We start from the raw sequence: 19,093 nt of genomic DNA, 5'->3' as shown, positions 1-19,093 counted from the left end.
GGTAGTGTAGGCTTCGATCCATTTGCTAAACACATCTACTATTACTAACACATGTTTGTAAGACTGAACTCTTTGCAACTCAATGTAGTCCAACTGCAATGTCTCAAAGGGACCTTCGGGTAGGGGCGTCATACCCCAATCACAGGAAAGTCCCTTCCCAGGATTCTGCAATGGCAAACCAGGCAGCGACTACTGATGTTCTGGGCGAGCGCCTGGATTCTAGGGTGCCAGCAAGTGGCCAAAATTGTGTCACTTCTTGTCCTTGCTCCATAATGAGCAGCAAAATGCATACATTCAATAACCCACAGGGCCAACTCGTCAGACATGCAAGTCTGTTCCGCGGGAGTGGTCTAGAGTTTAGAAACATTGTCATAAGTACATCAATAATTTTTCCACAACAGTTTATCTTTTTCAGGAGCATCCTCCTGTGCTTTAATGACATCATGGATGGTTGGCATTGGTTTTTCCGAGGCTAACTTATCCTTTGCAGGACTTTTAGTTTAACTCATCATTCTGGGCACTACAATTTGTTGTCCACGAGAGGCCTGTTTGGCCTCTTTGTCAGCACAGTGGGTCCCTATATCAACCGGGGGTTTTCCGGTGGTGTGGGCGGTACATTTAACAATGGTAATGCGCTTGGGGAGCATGAGGGCTTGCAACAAGTCAGATACGAGTTGCCTTTGGGATATCTCATTCCCTGTGAGGTTAGGAATCCCCTATTTTTCCATAATTGTCCGGAATCATGGGCTACCACAAAGGCATACCTAGAATCGGTATAGATATTGACCTTGAGGTGTTTAGCCAAGATACAGGCTCGGGTGAGGGCAAATAGTTCAGCTTGTTGGGCGGAATAGGCGGTTTCAAAGGCGGCAGTTTCCAAGACCTGATTCTCCTGGTTTACTATGGCGTATCCCGAAATTCGTCCGCCTTCTAGGTCAATGGAAGAGCTTCCGTCAAGATACATAATACAGTCGTGGTCCTCCATTGGTACATCAACTAAATCTTCCCGAACCGAGGTGGCCTCTTGAATTAAGATAAACAGTCATGACTGTGATTTTTCTCATCTTGGGGTGGCTCGGTAAGAAAACAGGCCGGATTAATGGCAGTACAGTGCCGAAAGGTCAGCTTAGGATTATTTAGTAGGTGGATGTCATACCTACTTCGCCTGGCCATGGTAAGGTGTTGAGTCTGCAGCTGACCCAGGAGGGCAGCTGCGGAGTGAGAGGTGTATACAACAATATCCCGCTGGAGGGTAAGGTTGTCGGCGGATTGAATGCTACTGTAGATGGCGGTTAATATTTGAGTACATACAGGGTGCCCCAAGGCAACGGGGTCTATTTTGGAAGAGTAGTAGGCAACAGGCCTATGCTTATCCCCGTGTTTCTGAGTTAAGACAGCTGTAGCACAGTCTTTCAGGATCATACAATATAGTTGAAAGGGCCGGTCATAGAGGGGCCGGCCCAAAGCTGGAGCTTGCAGCAGGGCTGTCTTTAGTTCCTTAAAGGCTTGGACGTCTGCGGTTTTTATTTTAAAGCTGCCTTCCTTGTTTGTGTACAGTGTGAGGTGCTTCGTCATCAGGGCAACATTAGGGATCCAGGATCTACAGTAATTGATCATCCCCAACCACTGTCGCATTTGTTTAGCCATGCGAGGGACTGGAAACTGGCAAATCGGTTCGACTCGGCTAGCCTCCAAGGCTCGGTGGGTGCCTGATAAAATGATCCTAAGGAACTTGACTTGAGACTGGCCAATTTTGACCTTTGATGGGGAAACTATGTATCCCAGGGAGGACAAGTAATTCAGTAACTGTTTAGCATCCTCCTGATTACTTGGTTCATCTGCGCTGGCTACCATGAAATCGTCCACATACTGAATCAAAGTGGATCCCTTAGTCAGCGTGAGGGACTGTAACTGTCTCTGCAGGCAGCTTGAGAATAAGGTCGGGGAGTGGATGAACCCTTGGGGAAGTCTCGTCCATGTATATTGCTGTCCCTGGTAAGTGAAGGCGAATAGGTACTGACTCGCCTGGGCTAGCGGCAAAGCGAAGAAGGCGTGTTGGAGGTCTATTATTGCGAAGATCTTGGCGTTTGCTGGGATTAATGACAGTATCTGCGCTGGGTTGGGAACCAGAGCGTGCAGTGGCTGGACGATAGCATTGATAGTTCGAAGGTCTTGGACTAAACGGTATTCGTTTGGCTTGCCTGGCTTAGGGACTGCCAGCATAGGGGTATTACACGGGGACTGGCATTGGACCAAAATCTCCTTTTCCACTGGTCCCTTGATCAATCGGCGGATACTTGTTATTGCCTGTAGTTTCAGTGGGTACTGTCGGATAGAGGGCCAATCCATGTTGCCCTGCACCGGGATCTCAATCGGATCAATGGGAGTATAACCCACTTGGGAGGGGTCCTCTGCCCATACTTGAGGATCCACATAGTCGGATATGTTCGAGCCAGTATGATGCTGCAGAGTCGTTTGGACCTTCTCGGGGTCCCTGTGGCATTGGACTGTTTGGCCATGTTTTACAATGTGCAAATCTGGGCTGGTAGGGTCAGCCTCGTCTATAGCTTGGCGCACCATAATTCCTAAATCTTTAGTGTGTTGGGGAGGTAATAATTCACGAGTAACATGTGGTGCCACCGTCGGGGGCTGTCTCCACAGATTCTTATCCATTTCCAGAAAATCTGCCTTCCCTTCCGGTCCAGTCACTCTAGCCCTTAAGAGAATTTCCTTCTCTTCCCCTTCGTGATCCTGATAAAGGTTCTGGAGATCCTGATACTTGACGCTGGGATCGTGTGCTCGGGTCACGTGATAAGGTGCCTGTGGCAGGTCCAGAGGCGACCATTGAGGGATCCTAATGGTATAATACTGTCGCTTAAGGGTTACCTGTTTTACAATAATCCCATCATCTCCGCACTCCAAATGCAAATGGAATTTTCAGAGGGTTTCACTAGCCATCAAGTTACAGTCCAGATTGGTTGTGATAACAAATCGATGTTCCACCGATTCTTCCTGGTAACCTACTTTAACTGGTTCTGACACCGGGAATGCAGAGACTTGTCCCAGGAACACCAACAGTCCCTGTGTCTCAGTGGAGGCGGGGAGTTTAAGCTTCGACTGTACAGAAGACATAGAGGCTCCCGTATCGATGAAGAAGGGTTGCCACTCATTCCGAATTTTTAACGATATCATCGGTTCGTCATCCGGGGAGGTTCCCTGTACAATCAAGCTCCGTGGTCAATATGAATAATCGGGGGACGGTTGGCCAAAGGGGTTGTTCTGGGAGAAGTTAGTATAAGATCCCCGTTCTCTCCCCCCTTGCCCCACTCCTCTTCCTCCTCTTCCTCTTTCGTGCCGATCGAAGGAGCACTCTCCCTTCCAATGTCCTTCTTGCCCACAATTGAAGCATTGCACTCTCCTTCCCCAGCCCCGACCGCTTCCTCTTCCTGATCGGGGAGGACCTTGTGATGGTCCATACTTTGCAGGGCTGGGGCCGTTGGGGTGTTGGGTATACCCATATCCCCGGTTATCTACCCAACCCCTTACACAGTACTGTGGTTCCATTTGATATTCTCTCGGGTCGGGTGTCGGTCTTTCCCCTTGAGGAGGCTCTCCCTTTCTAGTCACGTATTCAGTCTTGACCCAGGTTGGGAGCGCACCTCCCCGCTCTTCTTTCTTTTCCTGCCAATAATATTTCACCGCCCTTTCCATGTGGGCTTTTCTGTTATCTGCCCAATTCATATTATTGGTCCGGATAACGTGAGCAATCGAATGGGGCAGGCACTGAAGTAGGATAGCGCAGAATTGAGGTGAATCCTCTCCCACCCTGAAGGCATTATCTCCTGATTGACCTCAGTATATTTCAATGAATCTTTCCATGAATTCGTCGGCAGTTTCGTCTCGTTTGGGTTTAGTTTCTAATACTGCAGCCATACTGATGGGCTTTTGAAGGGTCGTGCCGAGAGCTGTAAAAACAGCATTTAGGTGGTCCTGGGCAGTTTTAGGGTGTGCAGCCACCAACGCGTCATGGGTTGCCTGTCTCAGGTGAGTTAGAAATCGGGCATGCTCAGTTGGGCTCAGGGTCTGCTGTACCAGAGCACACAGGTCCCTTGACTCTGCATTATAAACTGCGACGGTAGTTCGAAGATGATCTATAAACTTGACAGGTTCTCTCTTTCGATCTGGCATGGTGGCGAGAATGGCCATAATTTCGTTCGGTTCCCAAGGCACATAGACATCTATGGTGGGGAGGTCAGCAGCTTGTTGTGCATCAGGGTTTGGCATTGGTCGGACTGGGAATTGATGCCGGGGCTTTGGGATGGGGTCGTCAACCTCGGAAGACGTTTCTGGGTCGGAGGGTGGCTCGGAGCCGTCTGACTGCGCAGTACCTCCACATCCCGATCGGCGGGAGAGTTTGTTTTGCCTTTCACAACTGGTATTCTGACTAGTGGATTCACGGGACTGCCTGTGCTTTCGAGATGTAGATCTGCCTTTCCGGGTTTGAGATCTGGTCCTCTCAGCTACATGGCTCGTGAACTGGGGATCTGAGTCGCTATCAGAGGATGAAGGGTCCGTCTGGGCTTGTCGGTTCATTGGTGTGGGGTTATCTTTATCTTTACCTCCTACCACCGGAGTGTAAGGTGGAGGTGGACGGGAAGGGGCCAGGGGCTGCGGGAGGCGCCGTTGGGCGCCGAGTCAGTGACCATTCATCAATTTCCTCGTCAGACTCGGTCAATGCAAGGCCAACCATTTGACTACGTAGTCGGTCAATACCTTTCTCAGAGGTCCCAGTGGAACTCCTAGTACATTTCTCATGCGCGCACTCTTTCTTTAAGACGTCTACGGGTTCAATATGTCCTCCTTCTGTCAATTAAATCCTAATTTAGTGGCGTTTTCCTGCCAACTCGACAGAATTGATGCATCTTTTAGCTTTTGACAGTAATGCCTCCATGCGGTTATTAGATCCCTATCCCCTTTCCCCCGTCCCCTCTTCCAAATTAATCCCTGCACCCATTTTACTCCCTCCAAGCTTTTGGTGGCTCTTGTGGCCATTGATCATCTCCTAGTGATTTGTTCAAAGTTGCAGATAACAGTATAATTGTCCAGCTTTTTCAGGGAATTGCTCACATAACTTTTGTAGTGGACTACCGCTATTCGTGGTTCTATCTAAATGATTACCCATCCTTGCATCGCCCAACGTAGGGTGTCCTAATTAATCCCGATCCCTCGCGTCGCCCCGCGTTGGATTTGGGTCCTAATTAATCCTGATTGTCCCCGCGTCACCCCGCGGTGGTTTAAGTTATCTTACCCAGAGCCTAGGCAGACCAAGTGATAGACAAGATCGACGCCGTAACTGGAATAAGTACAATTTTAAATTTACACAGTGTCGCGTCGCCCCGCGGCTTAATTTACTTAACTTCCTAACCTCTGCGTCTCCGCGCAGTTCGCGCGATTATCTATCCCTCCGTGTCGCTGCGCGGATTTCCTGTTTGCGTCGCCACGTGATTGTCTATCCCTCCGCGTCGCCGCACGGTAAACCTTACTTAATTTGTTCTAGATTCCAGATTTACCTATTCTAAGCCCTACTTATCCTTCCGCGTCGCCGTGCAAATTCCCTATCCTTCCCTATTCTAAGTTTAAAAGGTATTCACCAGATTGTCCTGGATCTCGTTCAGACGCTACCTGAGAACCAGCGAGTGGCCAAACTTTCCTCAGACTTTTGAAACCGAAGGAAACTGGAGCGGTATTTAAATTATCCTCACTCCAGTGGCCACTTTCATCCCGTCTCGTCCAAGGCTAGTCTGGCTCTTAATTCACAAGTTTTCGGTAGTCGTCTGTTGAGATCCCACTTCTGACACCAAATGTAAACAAGTGTGCGCTGCATTTCGTCAGGAAGATAAAGACTCACTGTGCCGAGCCCGTCACAGAGTACTGGACCAGCAACCTAGAACTGGTGATGATAAAGTAATGACCTTGCTGAAGAGGTTAAGATGGCGGCGAGCCTCGTGGCAGCAGAGTTGTGCAGAGAGAGAGACAGGACCAGCACAGCACCGAAAATGGCGGCCTCCCCTGCGGAAACATCGTGGAAAAACAAGATGGCGTCTTAAAAGGGAAATGTACCCGGGAGCCTTGAAAGGGCCTTACACCATTGGTGGTCCCCACCAAGAGACTTTTCGAAGAGCAAGAGTGAGTCAAAATGATTAATGTGATTTGTATGATGACGTGATTTATGACAAGAGTTAATATTTTGAAGCTGAAATGACTACTGTGTTTAAAATGATTGATATGATCGACAAAATGAGTTAGTATCACAATGCTCAAGTAAAAGGGTTAATGGATCTGTGACTAACATGACTAATGGATTAATGCGATTTCCGATTTCATGTGATTCATGTAATGGTTCAGCGGCTGCAGATGAGCCGCAAAGGCGACTACTTTCTGACAACAGAGGCAACGCACTCGTTGCGATACCCTGTCTCAGCTCAGCCCACTACCTCGGGCAAAAAGGGGCAGTATGCCGCCACCATACGTCACCCAGTGGAGCGGGGATTAAATAACTGTTCAGTGTACCTGCAACCTTTTGATGTAACTCTTCAAATCATCCATAGGTACTGCACAAATATACTGTCGAGGTATACCTGCTTTCTGCTGGAGATTATGCTTGTGTACTTCATCACCCATGTAAGGTCTGCAAATACCACATACTTGCACCGGTTCGCAAGCATCATCTCTACATGGGGGGAAAAGAGGGAAATGGATGGTCATGGACTGACAGACACAAATCAACCAGGACGAACAAGGCCAAGTTTAAATGCAATGTGCTTGTGGAACTGCTGGGGTGGGGAGTGAGATGTTATGTATTGTCCTGGTACATTTTATGTATAGTTACAATGAAGTGCCACAGAGGGCACTGTGGTGGGAGACCCGAAAGTACCTGCAAGACAGAGTATAAAAGGCTGCCCACCACACCTGAGAGGCACTCTGGAGTTACACAATAAACGACTAAGGTCACAGCAGTTATTACAACACCAGACTGTGCAGAGTCAGTGATTTGAGTGCTGCATACACCTTGTTACATGCTTCTCTAATTTCCTCTTTGATGCCGTCCCCTACATTACCATTACTGTTTGGATGCCAATAGACAACTCCCACCAATGTTTTAGAAAGATAGAAACATAGAAATGTACAGCGCAGAAGGAGGCCATTTCAGCCCATCGTGTCCACGCCGGCTGACAAAGAACTGCATAGCCCTTGGTCAGCAGCCCTCAAGGTTGCATTTAAACCTATGAATGATGACGGAAAGGCAAAGAGCACCCAGCCCAACCAGTCCACCGCACAGAACTGCGACACCCCTTACACTGAAACATTCTACACTCCATCCCAACCGGAGCCGTGTGATCTCCTGGGATAGGCAAAAACCAGATAAAAACCCAGGCCAATTTATGCAGAATAAATCTGGGAAAATTCCTCTCTGACCGATCCGTGCGATCGAAACTACTCCAGGAGATCACCCTGGCCGTATTCTATTCCACACAGTACTTACCATTATATTTGTGCCGTCCAACAAAAGGTCATCCAGTCTAATCCCAATTCCCAGCTCCAGGTCCGTAACCCTGCAGGTTACGGCACTTTAAGTGCCCATCCAACCATCTCTTAAAAGTGGTGAGGGTTTTTGCATCCACCACTCTTCCAGGCAGCAAGTTCCAGATCCACACAATCCTCTGCAGAAAGAAGTCCCCCGCCCATCTCAAATCCCCTCTTAACCTTCCACCAACCAACTTAAAACTATGCCCCTTCGTAATAGACCCCTCCACCAATGGAAATAGGCCCTTACGATCCACTGTGTCCAGGCCCCTCAATATTTTGTACACCTCAATGAGGTCTCCTCTCAACCTTCTCTGTTCCAATGAGAAGAAACACAGCCTATCCAATCTGTCCTCATAATTAAGATTCTCCATTCCACGCAGCATCCTTGCAAATCTCCCGCATACAGTACACCAGCTGTGGCCGAAACAAAGTATTATAGAATTGAAGCATAAGCTCCCTGCTCTTATATTCTATGACTCGGCCAATAAAGGCAAACATTTTGTATCAATCTTTACGGCAGAGGACACGAACAATATTCCAACAGTGGAAAGTCAAGGAGCTATAGCGGGGAGGAACTTAACACAATCACAATCACTAAGGAGGTGGTACTCAGTAAGATAATGGGACTAAAGGCAGACAAATCCCCTGGACCTGATGAATTGCATCCTAGGGTCTTAAGAGAATTAGCGACAGGGATTGTGGATGCATTGGGTGTAATTTACCAAAATTCCCTGGATTCTGGGGATGTCCCAACAGATTGGAAATCTGCAAATGTAACGCTCCTATTTAAAAAAGGAGGCAGACAAAAAGCAGGAGAGTATAGACGAGATAGCCTAACATCTATGGTTGGGAAAATGTTGGAGTCCATTAGTAAAGAAGCAATAACAGGACATTTGGAAAAACAAAATTCGGTCAGGCAGAGTCAGCATGGATTTATGAAGCGCAAGTCATGTTTGACAAATTTGCTGGAGTTCTTTGAGGATGTAATGAACAGGGTGGATAAAGGGGAACCAGTGCATGTTGTGTATTTGGACTTCCAGAAAGCATTTGACAAGGTGCCACATAAAAGGTTACTGCACAAGATAAAAGTTCATGGTGTTGGGGGTAATATAATAGCATGGATAGAGGATTGGCGACCAAACAGAAAACAGAGAGTCGGGTTAAATGGTTTAATCTCGTGTTGGCAATCAGTAACTGGTGGTGTGCCGCAGGGATCAGTGCTGGGACGCCAACTATTTACAATCTATATTAACGACTTGGAAGAAGGGACCGAGTGTAACATAGCCAAGTTTGCTGATGATACAAAGATGGGAGGAAAAGCAATGTGTGAGGAGGACACAGAAAATCTGCAAAAAGACATAGACGAGCTAAGTGAGTGGGTAAAAATTTGACAGATGTAGTATAATGTTGGAAAGTGTAAGGTCATGCACATTAGCAGAAAAAACCAAAGAGCAGGTTATTATTGAAATGGAGAGAGAATGCAAAGTGCTGCAGTACAGCGGGGTCTTGGGGTACTTGTGCAAGAAACACAAAAGGTTAATCTGCAGGAAAAGCAAGTGATCAGGAAAGCCAATGGAATCTTGGCTTTAATTGCAAAGGGGATGGTTAAAAAAGCTGGGAAGTCCTGCTACAGTTATACAGGGTATTGGTGAGGCCACACCTGGAGTACTTAGTACAGTTTTGGTTTCCATATTTAAAAAAGGATAAGAACATAAGAACATAAAAATAGGGTACATGAGTAGGCCATCTAGCCCCTCGAGCCTGCTCCCCCATTTAAAAAGATCATGGCTGATCTGGCCGTGGACTCAGTTCCACTTACCCGCCCGCTCCCCATAACCCTGAATTGCCTTATTGGTTAAAAATCTATCTATCTGTGATATGAATAATTCAATGAGCTAGCCTCAACTGCTTCTCTGGGCAGAGAATTCCACAGATTCACAACCCTCTGGGAGAAGAAATTCCTTCTCAACTCGGTTTTAAATTGGCTCCCCCGTATTTTGAAGCTGTGCCGCCGAATTCTAGTCTCCCCGACCAGTGGAAACAACCTCTCTGCCTCTATCTTTTCGATCCCTTTCATTATTTTAAATGTTTCTATAAGATCACCCCTCATCCTTCTGAACTCCAACGAGTAAAGACCCAGTCTACTCAATCTATCATCATAAGGTAACCCCCTCATCTCTGGAATCAGCCAGGTGAATCATTTCTGTACGCCCTCCAAGGCTTGTATATCCTTCCTTAAGTAATGTGAACAAAACTGCACACAGTACTCCAGGTGCGGCCTCACCAATACCCTGTACAGTTACAGCAGGAACTCCCTGCTTTTGTACTCCATCCCTCTTGCAATGAAGGCCAACATTCCATTCACCTTCCTGATTATCTGCTGTACTTGCAAACTAACATTTTGGGATTCATGCACAAGGACCCCCAGGTTCCTCTGCACCGCAGCATGTTGTAATTTCTTCCCATTCAAATAATATTCCCTTTTGCTATTTTGTTTTCCAAGGTGGATGACCTCACATTTTCCAACATTGTATTCCATCTGCCAAACCTTAGCCCATTCGATTTACCTTTTTCAATCTCTTTGCAGCCTCTCTGTGTCCTCTGCACAACCCGCTACCCCACTAATCTTTGTGTCATCTGCAAATTTTGTTACACTACACTCTGTCCCCTCCTCCAGGTTATCTGTGTATATTGCAAACAGTTGTGGGCCCAGCACCGATCCCTGTGGCACATCACTAACCACCGATTTCCAACCTGAAAAAGACCCATTTATCCCGACTCTCTGCTTTCTGTTAGGCAGCCAATTCTTTATCCATGCTAATACATTTCCGCTGACTCCGCGTACCTTTATCTTCTGCAGTAACCTTTTGTGTGGCACCTTATCGAATGCCTTTTGGAAATCTAAATACACCACATCCATCGGTACACCTCTATCCACCATGCTCGGTATATCCTCAAAGAATTCCAGTAAATTAGTTAAACATGATTTCCCCTTCATGAATCCATGTTGCGTCTGCTTGATTGCACTATTCCTATCTAGACGTCCCGCTGTTTCTTCCTTCATGATAGCTTCAAGCATTTTTCCCACTACAGTTGTTAAACTAACTGGCCTATAGTTACCTGCCTTTTGTCTGCCCCCTTTTTTAAACAGAGACGTTACGTTAGCTGCTTTCCAATCTGCTGGTACCTCCCCAGAGTCCAGAGAATTTTGGTAGATTATAACGAATGCATCTGCTTTAACTTCCGCCATCTCTTTTAATACCCTGGGATGCATTTCATCAGGACCAGGGGACGTGTATACCTTGAGTCCTCGTCGCCTGTCCAGCACCATCTCCCTAGTGATAGTGATTGTCTCAAGGTCCTCCCTTCCCACATTCCCGTGACCAGCAATTTTTGGCATTGTTTTTGTGTCATCCACTGTGAAGACCGAAGCAAAATAATTGTTTAAGGTCTCAGCCATTTCCACATTTCCTATTCCTAAATCCCCCTTCTCATCTTCTAAAGGACCAACCTTTACTTTCATCACTCGTTTCCTTTTTATATATCGGTAAAAGTTTTTACTATCTGTTTTTATGTTTTGCGCAAGTTTACTTTCGTTATCTATCTTTCTTTCTTTATTGCTTTCTTAGTCATACTTTGCTGTCGTTTAAAATTTTCCCAATCTTCTAGTTTCCCACTAACCTTGGCCACCTTATACGCATTGGTTTTTAATTTGATACTCTCCTTTATTTCCTTGGTTATCCATGGCCGGTTATCCCTTCTCTTACCGTCCTTCTTTTTCACTGGAATATATTTTTGTTGAGCACGATGAAAGAGCTCCTTAAAAGTCCTCCACTGTTCCTCAATTGTGCCACCGTTTAGTCTATGTTCCCAGTCTACTTTTGCTAACTCGGCCCTCATCCCACTGTAGTCCCCTTTGTTTAAGCTTAGTATGCTTGTTTGAGACATTACTTCCTCACCATCAATCTGTATTACAAATTCAACCATACTGTGATCACTCATTCCGAGAACATCTTTTACTTAGAGATCATTTATTATTCCTGTCTCATTACACAGGACCAGATGTAAGATAGCTTGCTCCGTTGTAGGTTCGGTAACATACTGTTCCAAGAAACAATCCTGTATGCATTCTATGAATTCCTCCTCCAGGCTACCCCGTGCGATTTGATTTGACCAATCGATATGTCGGTTAAAATCCCCCATGATTACTGCCGTTCCTTTTTCAAATTCCTCCATTATTCCTTTGTTTATTGTGCGCCCCACCGTGAAGTTATTATTTGGGGGCCTATAAACTACGCCCACCAGTGACGTTTTCCCCTCACTATCTCTAATCTCCACCCACAATGATTCAACACTTTGTTCATTCGAGTCAATATCATCTCTCACTGACATCTCGCTGACATCATCCTTTATTAACAGAGCTACCCCACCTCCTTTCCCTTCTTGTCTATCCTTCCGAATTGTCAGATACCCCTGTATGTTTAATTCCCAGTCTTGGCCACCCTGCAACCACGTTTCTGTAATGGCCACCAAATCATACCCATTTGTCATGATTTGTGCCGTCAATTCATTTACTTTATTTCGAATGCTGCATGTGTTTAGGTAGAGTGTTTTAATACTAGCTTTTAAACGATGATTTTTAGTTTTGACCCCTCCTGCAGCCCCTTTATATGCATACATATTGTCCCTTCCTATCACCTTGTGGTTTACACTTCCCCCAGTACTACTCTGCTCTGTTGCCTCTTGCCTTTTGTATTCATTCTTGGGGTCCTTTTCATCTGCGCTCTCACCCACTCTAACTAGCTCAGAGCCCTCTCCTGGGTTCCGAATAATCCTCGCATTGAGGCACCGAGCTTTCAGGCTTGCCTTTTTATTACACTTTGACCGTTTAGAATATTGCTGTTCATTGGCCCTTTTTATTTTTGGCCTTGGGTTTCTCTGCCCTCCACTTTTACAAATCTCCTTTCTGTCCTCTGCTTCTGTCTCCATTTTGTATCCCTCTGTCTTCCTGCATTGGTTCCCATCCCCCTGCCATATTAGTTTAACTCCTCCCCAACAGCACTAGCAAACACTCCCCCTTGGACATTGGTTCCGGTCCTGCCCAGGTGCAGACCGTCTCGTTTGTACTGGTCTCACCTCCCCCAGAATAGGTTCCAATGCCCCAGGAATTTGAATCCCTCCCTGCTGCACCACTGCTCAAGCCACGTATTCATCTGCGCTATCCGGCGATTCCTATTCTGACTAGCACGTGGCACTGGTAGCAATCCCGAGATTACTACTTTTGAGGTCCTACTTTTTAATTTAGCTCCTCGCTCCTAAAATTCGTCTCGTAGGTCCTCAACCCTTTTTTTACCTATGTCGTTGGTACCAATGTGCACCACGACAACTGGCTGTTCTCCCTTCCTTTTTAGAATGTTCTGCACCCGCTCCGAGACATCCTTGACCCTTGCACCAGGGAGGCAACATACCATCCTGGAGTCTCGGTTGCGGCCGCAGAAACGCCTATCTATTCCCCTTACAATTGAATCCCCTTGCTTTGGAGGCAGTTCAGAGAAGGTTCACAAGGTTGATTCTGGAGATGAGGGGATTGTCTTATGAGGAAACGTTGAGTAGGTTGGGCTTCTACTCATTGGAATACAGAAGAGTGAGAGGTGATCTTATTGAAACATATAAGATTATGAGGGGGCTCGACAAGGTGGATGCAGAGAAGATGTTTCATAAGAACATAAGAATTAGGAACAGGAGTAGGCCATCGAGGCCCTCGAGCCTGCTCCGCCATTCAACAAGATCATGGCTGATCAGGCCGTGGACTCAGCTCCACTTACGCGCCCGCTCCCCATAACTGTTAATTTCATTATTGGTTAAAAATCTATCTATGTGTGATATGAATACATTCAATTAGCTAGCCTCAACTGCTTCCCTGGGCAGAGAATTCCACAGATTCACATTCGTCTGGGAGAAGAAATTCCTTCTCAACTCGGTTTTAAATTGGCTCCCCCGTATTTTGAGGCTGTGCCCCCTAGTTCTATTCTCCCCGACCAGTGGAAACAACCTCTCTGCCTCTATCATTTGTACCCCTTTCATTATTTTAAATGTTTCTTTAAGATCACCCCTCATCCTTCTGAACTCCAACGAGTAAAAACACAGTCTACTCAATCTATCATCATAAGGTAACTCCCTCATCTCCGGAATCAGCCAAGTGAATCGTCTCTGTACCCCCTCCAAGGCTAGTATATCCTTCCTTAAGTAAAGTGATCAAAATTGCACACAGTACTCCAGGTGCGGCCTCACCAATACCCTGTACAGTTACAGCAGGACCTCCCTGCTTTTGTACTCGATCTCTCTTGCAATGAAGGCCAACATTGCATTCGCCTTCCTGATTACCTGCTGCACCTGCAAACTAACTTTTTGGGATTCATGCACAAGGACCACCAGGTCCATCTGCACCACAGCATGTTGTAATTTCTCCCCATTCAAATAATATTCCCTTTTACTATTTTGTTTTCCAAGGTGGATGACCTCACATTTTCCGACATTGTATTCCATCTGCCAAACCTTAGCCCATTCGCTTAACCTATCTAAATCTCTTTGCAGCCTCTCTGTGTCCTCTGCACAACCCGCTACCCCACTAATCTTTGTGTCATCTGCAAATTTTGTTACACTACACTCTGTCCCCTCCTCCAGGTTATCTGTGTATATTGTAAACAATGGTGGTCCCAGCACCGACCCCTGTGGCACATCACTAACGACCGATTTCCAACCTGAAAAGGACCCATTTATGCCGACTCTCTGCTTTCTGTTAGGCAGCCAATCCTTTATCCATGCTAATACATTTCCGCTGACTCCGCGTATCTTTATCTTCCGCAGTAACCTTTTGTGTGGCACCTTATCGAATGCCTTTTGGAAATATAAATACACCACATCCATCGGTATCCTCTATCCACCATGCTCGTTATATCCTCAAAGAATTCCAGTAAATTAGTTAAACATGATTTCCCCTTCATGAATCCATGTTGCGTCTGCTTGATTGCACTATTCCTATCTAGACGTCCCACTATTTCTTACTTCATGATAGCTTCAAGCAGTTTCCCCACTACAGATGTTAAATTAACTGGCCTATAGTTACCTGCCTTTTGTCTGCCTCCTTTTTTAAACAGAGGCATTACATTAGCTGCTTTCCATTCTGCTGGCACGTCCCCAGAGTCCAGAGAATTTTGGTAGATTATAACGAATGCATCTGCTATAACTTCCGCCATCTCTTTGAATACCCTGGGAAGCATTTCATCAGGACCAGGGGATTTGTCTACCTTGAGTCCCATTAGCCTGTCCAGCACTACCTCCCTAGTGATAGTGATTTTCTCAAGGTCCTCCCTTCCCACTTTCCCGTGACCAGCAATTTTTGGCATGGTTTTTGTGTCTTACACTGTGAAGACGGAAGAAAAATAATTGTTTAAGGTCTCAGCCATTTCCACATTTCCCATTCCTAAATCCCCCTTCTCATCTTCTAAAGGACCAACATTTACTTTAGTCACTCGTTCCCTTTTTATATATCGGTTAAAGTTTTTACTACCTGTTTTTATGTTTTGCACAAGTTTACTTTCGTTATCTATCTTTCCTTTCTTTATTGCTTTCTTATTCTTACTTTGCTGTCGTTTAAAATGTTCCCAATCTTCTAGTTTCCCACTAACCTTGGCCACCTTATACGCATTGGTTATTAATTTGATACTCTCCTTTATTTCCTTGGTTATCCACAGCTGGTTATCCCGACAAGAAAGACTGGATCAACTGGGCTTGTATTCACTGGAGTTCAGAAGATTGAGAGGGGACCTCATAGAAACGGTTAAAATTCTGACGGGTTTGGACAGGTTGGATGCAGGAAGAATGTTCCCAATGTTGGGGAATTCCAGAACCAGGGGTCACAGTCTAAGGATAAGGGGTAAGCCATTTAGGACCGAGATAAGGAGAAACTTCTTCACCCAGAGAGTGGTGAACCTGTGGAATTCTCTACCACAGGAAGTAATTGAGGCCAATTCACTAAATATATTCAAAAGGGAGTTAGATGAATTCCTTACTACTCGGGGGATCAAGGGGTATGGCGTGAAAGCAGGAAGTGGGTACTGAAGTTTCATGTTCAGCCATGAACTCATTGAATGGCGGTGCAGGCTAGAAGGGCTGAATGGCCTGCTCCTGCACCTATTTTCTATGTTTCTCTTGCCGCGCTTCTTTTTCACTGGAATTTATTTTTGTTGCGCACTATGAAAGAGCTCCTTAAAAGTCCTCCACTGTTGCTCAATTGTGCCACCGTTTAGTCCTTGCTTTCTGTCTACTTTAGCCAACTCTGCCCTCATCCCACTGTAGTCCCCTTTGTTTAAGCATAGTATGCTCGTTTCTGACACAACTTCCTCATCTTCAATCTGTATTACAAATTCAACCATATTGTGATCACTCATTCCGAGAGGATCTTTTACTAGGAGATCATTTATTTTTCCTGTCGCGTTACACAGTACCAGACCTAAGAAGGCTTGCTCCTTGTAGGTTCTGTTACATACTGTTCTAAGAAACAATCCCTTATACATTCTATGAATTCCTCCTCCAGGCTACCCCGTGTGATTTGATTTGACCAATCGATATGTAGGTTAAAATCCCCCATGACGACTGCCGTTCCTTTTTCACATGCCTCCATTATTCCCTTGATTATTGCCCGCCCCACCGTGAAGTTATTATTTGAGGGCCTATAAACTACGCTGACCAGTGACTTTTTCCCCTTACTATCTCTAATCTGCACCCACAATGATTCAACATTTTGTTCATTGGAGCCAATATCATCCCTCACAACTGCCCTGATATCATCTTTTATCAACAGAGCTACCCCACTTCCTTTCCCTTCTTGTCGATCTTTCTGAATCGTCAGATACCCCTGTATGTTTAATTCCCAGTCTTGGTCACCCTGCAACCATGTTTCTGCAATGGCCACCAAATCATACCCATTTGTAATGATTTGTGCTTCCTCAGGTTAGGAGACCAAAACTGTACACAATACTCCAGGTGTGGCCTCACCAAGGCCCTGCACAACTGTAGAAACACCTACCTGCCCCTGTATTCAAATCCCCTCGCTATGAAGGCCAACATGCCATTTGCTTTCTTAACCGCCTGCTGTACTTGCATGCTCACCTTCAATGACTGATGCACCATGACACCCAGGTCTCGTTGCACCTTCCCTTTTCCTAATCTGTCACCATTCAGATAATAGTCTGTCTCTCTGTTTTTACCACCAAAGTGGATAACCTCACATTTATCCACATTATACTTCATCTGCCATGCATTTGCCCACACACCTAACCTATCCAAGTCACTCAGCAGCCTAATAGCATCCTCCTCGTAGCTCACACTGCCACTCAACTTAGTGTCATCCGCAAATTTGGAGATACTGCATTTAATCCCCTCGTCTAAATCATTAATATACAATGTAAACAGCTGGGCCCCAGCACAGAACTTTGCGGCACCCCATTAGTCACTGCCTGCCATTCTGAAAAGTACCCGTTTAATCCTACTCTTTGCTTCCTGTCTGACAACCAGTTCTCAATCCACGTCAGCACACTACCCCCAATCCCATGGGCTTAACTTTGCACATTAATCTCTTGTGTGGGACCTTGTCGAAAGCCTTCTGAAAGTCCAAATATACCATATCAACTGGTTCTCCTTTGTCCACTTTACTGAAAACATCCTCAAAAAATTCCAGAAGATTTGTCAAGCATGATTTCCCTTTCACAAATCCATGCTGACTTGGAACTATCATGTCATCATTTTCCAGATGCACTGCTATGATATCCTTAATGATTGATTCCATCATTTTACCCACTACTGAGATCAGGATGACCGGTCTATAATTCCCTGTTTTCTCTCTCCCTCCTTTTTTTAAAAGTGGGGTTACATTGGCTACCCTCCACTCCATAGGAACTGATCCAGAGTCAATGGAATGTTGGAAAAGACTGTCAATGCATCCGCTATTTCCAAGGCCACCTCCTTAAGTACTCTGGGATGCAGTCCATCAGGCCCTGGGGATTTATCGGCCTTCAATCCCATCAATTTCCCCAACACAATTTTTCCGACTAAAAAAGATTTCCCTCAGTTCCCCCTCCTTCCTAGACCCTCTGACACCTTTTATATACAGAGGCACAGTAATTATTTCATATTTTATGTAATTTTTCCTTCGCTCCATGTGATTTAATCGTGTCCATCGATTTGTGGCCCTATTCCCATCCGACATTCTTTTTTAAATGAATGTGCCTGTAGAAAGTTAGATGAGCGATTATGTTATTGGCCACCAAGTAGTGGGAAGGATAAAGAGGTGTAAATTTAGATAAAATGCAGAAAGATTCAAGATCTGTCGTGATAATGTGGGACTTCAACGTAAACTGGGAAAATAACCATGCAAAGGGAAAATGCAGGGGAGGATTTCCTGAAATCTGTATTAGAACTTTCTCCATCAGTATGTTTCCAGCACGATGTGGAAGAAAGCAGTTCTGGATCTCGGAAATGGATTCAGTAGAGCATGTTCTGTGGAGGAGCATTGAGGAAACAGTGATCACAATATCATTAGGTTTAGAGTAGTAATGGAAAAGGAGAAGGTAAATCATGTGTGAAAATACCCAACAGTAGGAGGACTAATTTTATGAGTTGAAAGGGATCTGGCCCAGGTAGATTGAAACCAAAGATTTCTCGGTAAAACAGTAAATTCCAATTGGGAGACTTTCAAAAATGAGATAGATCGGGTAACGACGAGACACATTCTCATGCAGGGTGCAGAAATAGCATGATAGCTAGCTACAGCTCGGTGGATGAATGAAGGTCAACTAAAACACAAAAACGGAAGCTTGTGATAAACTTCAGGCTCATATTTCAGTAGAGAACCAAGCAGAATACAGAATGTACAGAGAAGGACGATCAAAGGAGGAGGAAGTAGAATCAGCAGAAAAACAGGATATTCGCCCATAGTACTTATCTGAGGAAGGACACACTTGCCTTGGAGGTGGTGCAACAGAGGTTCAACAGATTGATTCCTGGGATGAGAGTGCTGTCCTATGATGAGAGATTGTGTAGAATATGCCGTTTCTCTCTTGGGTTTCGAAGAATCGGAGGTGATCTCGTTGAAATGGACAATATTCTGAAGGGGATTGACAGGGTAGATGTTGAGAAGCCTGGCTAGCTCAGTTGGTAGAGCATGAGACTTTTAATCTCAGGATCGTGGGTTTGAGCCCCATGTTCGTCGATGACAGTTCCTTAAAACTTATGTTGCTTTCACGGGAAAACATCATTACTGAACCCATTTTCTTCTTTTGCACAATGAAAGAAATGCGAACTGAGGGAGAGCTGATAATTTAATTATCTGTTCTGTGCTCTGCATAAGAACACAAGAACCAGGAGCAGGACTCGGCCATTTGGCCCTTCGAGCCTGCCTTCTTTTGCACTGAAACAAATTATAACCGTGAGTTTAAATTAGCAGTGC

General features: G+C 45.5%; 1 non-coding gene across 1 annotated transcript; it reads left to right on the top strand.

Annotated features, from left to right (window-relative positions):
- Positions 1 to 18,783: 18,783 nt before the first annotated feature.
- Positions 18,784 to 18,856, top strand: trnak-uuu (transfer RNA lysine (anticodon UUU)). The gene has a single exon. It is a non-coding gene; the product is annotated as a tRNA-Lys (tRNA).
- The last annotated feature ends 237 nt before the right edge of the window (positions 18,857 to 19,093 follow it).

This window comes from Pristiophorus japonicus, unplaced genomic scaffold (assembly GCF_044704955.1).
Source record: "Pristiophorus japonicus isolate sPriJap1 unplaced genomic scaffold, sPriJap1.hap1 HAP1_SCAFFOLD_113, whole genome shotgun sequence".
Lineage (NCBI taxonomy): Eukaryota > Metazoa > Chordata > Chondrichthyes > Pristiophoridae > Pristiophorus > Pristiophorus japonicus.
The sequence above is the reverse complement of the archived record's forward strand: the minus strand, read 5'-3'. Positions and strand labels throughout refer to the sequence as shown.